Here is a 3204-nt window from a genome sequence, read left to right on the forward strand (position 1 = left end):
TTACTAATTTTGCACAATTTTGCTATACTTAAACTTAATCAAGATTGATTTTTAAAATCTGCTGGAGTAATGTATAACTTGCTGCTAGTAAATAAATTTAAGGTATTTAAAAGTATCTATGAATGGGGTTACAACCTCTAAAAAAAAAAAAAAAAAAAAAAAAAAAAAAAAAAAAAAAGGTACCAACATGTTATATTGAAAATAATTAAAATATTTATTGTTAAAAAAAATATAAACACATATATTTTTTTTTTATTTGTTAAATGTGAACACGGAGGTATCTTCTTTACATACTGAATCGTCACAAACGCTCCATTATATTTCTCTAAAAAAAAATTAGAAAAATCCCAAAACATTAACTTTTTTAATAGAGTCGATGTACACTTTAAATTCGTTGATGCCACCCTTCTCTCTCCACCCCACCGCTATCACCTAGCCATAAATTTTGAAGAAAAAAAATTAGAACATAATTAATAGAAAATAATAAACATTAACTAACCTTGAATATGAGTTTAAAAGTGTTGCAATGATCTATTGCATGAAATAATATTTTGAGCAATAAACAAGTTTTATATGGTGTGAAAAAAAGTTTGATTGTATAACAACTGGATTTGGGGTGGCTGCTATGTGGGATGCACAACAGCCGCTGTTGTGCAGTCAAATTGAACCATTTTGGGGCTCATTTCGATAATCCGAACCATTTACATTTTAGAATACATCAAGTAGAATATACCTGTAAAAAATCAAGTTAATTGGATATCGTTTTACCCATTCATCCACTCGCATTTGTATCTACAAAAATAAATTACAATTGTGAGTAGATGAAAGGGTAAACGATATTTGATTAAATTGATTTTTTTCAGGTATGTTCTACTTGATATATTCTAAAATGTGAACGGCTTGAATTATAGAAATAGGCCCCGAAATGGGCCCATTTGATTGCACAACAGTGACTATTGTGCACTCCCGTACAGCAGGCACCCCAAATTCGGGTTTTGTGTAGAGAGAGAATATATTGGAGAAAAAAGAGAAGATAAAAGAAATTTTAATCTATCATTTTGAATTTTTATAAGAGATAATAAGTTTGGATAAATCAGGAAAGAGTTTCTTTTAACTTTTCTTTTGAAAAACATAAATCATGGAATAATTAGTATCTTTATAGGGAGATTTATTTATAAATTCCATTTAGTAGACTTATAACCCAATAAGTCTATAAAATTTTGTAATATTCCATCAAGTCCCATATATTTAGATTTATATTCTAATAGGTCATTTTTCTCATATTAGAATTATTATGTGGACTATTTTATCTAGACTTTTATTATATTATATACATATATTATGCCATATATCTAGTAGAGAGAATATCAATTATTAGATACATTTATTTGTGATATATGTAAAACATTATGTATAGAATATGAAAGATTATTATTCTTGTATTTTTTTGCCTCAATGTGAGGGATTTACTTAATCAAGGATCTTCCTTTATCATTATTTTGCATTAAAGTCCTGTCATGAAAGAATATTTGAATGAGAAGGTTAGTTGTAAACTGATAATAGAGATGATAATGGACTTGTAACAGAGATGATGGTAAATCGGTGATGAACAATCATTTTTTTACCATTGTTACACAAACCGTATTCTCTTCATCGATTTGTGTAGCCACTGGTATTGTGTAATTTGTTCACCGATATTATATCAGTGTTGATTATATAGAGATTTTTCTCAAAAGATGCGTCGATATATATGAACTATTTGATATTTTTTATATATTGTTTGATGATTTTTTGTATATTGTTTGTTACTATACTTGTTTGAACAATCTTTTTTTTTTCCTTTCAATTTTATTTCATGTTTTCATTTTGCAGTGTGAATGTTCACATTGGTATGAATTTAGTTTTTTTAAGGCTAGTTGTATATTAATTGTAAATTGTGAACACTCACATTGTATGTTAATATGAGTTTTGTTTTTTTGAAAGTTAGTTGTATGTTTGTTATTTTTGTTACTATGTTTGTTGGTTGAACAATAATTTTTGTTATTATTGAATAATCAAAATAATTAATTTTCATTTTTTTTCATGCTTGTTTTATGTTTTCACATTGTGATGTAAATGTTCCTATTGGAATGAATTTATTTTTTTAAAACTAGTTGTATGTTAATTGTAAACTATGAAAATTCACATTGTATTTTGGTATGAGTTTTGTTTTTTCGAAGGTTAGTTGTATGTTCGTTGTTTATTGTGAATATTCACATTGTACTTTAACATGTGTTTTGTTTTTTCAAAAGTTAATTGTATGTTTATTGTTTACCGAACATTCACATTGTATTTTGATTTTCGTTCAAACTTTTTGTTGCGTTATTTTTAAAATTTTCACATTATAAAAAAGTTAAAAGTTCATAATTTGAGATTTTTTCTGTGAAATGGAGGAGAAAATTTCTTCTTAGAATGAAGGAGAGATTTTATCTATAGAATAAGAGATTTTTTTTTTTTTTTTTAAAATGAGAGAGAAATTTGCTCAATAAAATGATAGACTATTGTTATTTTTCAGAAACGTTTGGGACTCCCTTTGAGGATGACCCCCACACTTTCAAAGTGATCTTGGCCCTCCATGAATGTGTGGGACCTATTCATGTATGTGTAGGGTTCACATCATGAGTGGTTCAGATTTGTGGAAGTCTTGTGGGGTGGTGATCTCAATCATTGCTCGTTATTTTTTATTGTTTATTAGTTTCAAAATAGAAACATGTGTAAAAAATTAGAAAGATGATTTAATCATATTAATATGATTAAATGAATACTGAAAAAAGGATAGATTAAACATAATAAAACACTTAAAAAGAAAATTTATCAAAAAAATAACCTCTATTTTATATACGTTGTATATTTTTTTAAATTATTTTTTAATCCAAAAAATTTAGTTGTAATCTTCCTCAAGAAAAGTCCCGCTGCTATAATATCCATACCGATAAGTTCACTGACTCAAGTCCTGCAACACTGAGGTGTTGTTTGGCTAGTGATTTTTTAATTTTTTTTAATAAAATTTATAAAAAATAAGTAAGATAGGTTAAAATAATTAATAAATAAAATATAATATAATATCAATTTGATAATTATTTTTTTTCATAAATATCATATTTAATTATAAAAAAAATTAATTATTTTTCTAAATATATAAATTAATAATTAATTTTCCAAACG

The sequence above is a fragment of the Camellia sinensis genome, chromosome 15 (genome assembly GCF_055761805.1).
Source record: "Camellia sinensis isolate YWXY chromosome 15, ASM5576180v1, whole genome shotgun sequence".
NCBI classification, from domain to species: domain Eukaryota; kingdom Viridiplantae; phylum Streptophyta; class Magnoliopsida; order Ericales; family Theaceae; genus Camellia; species Camellia sinensis.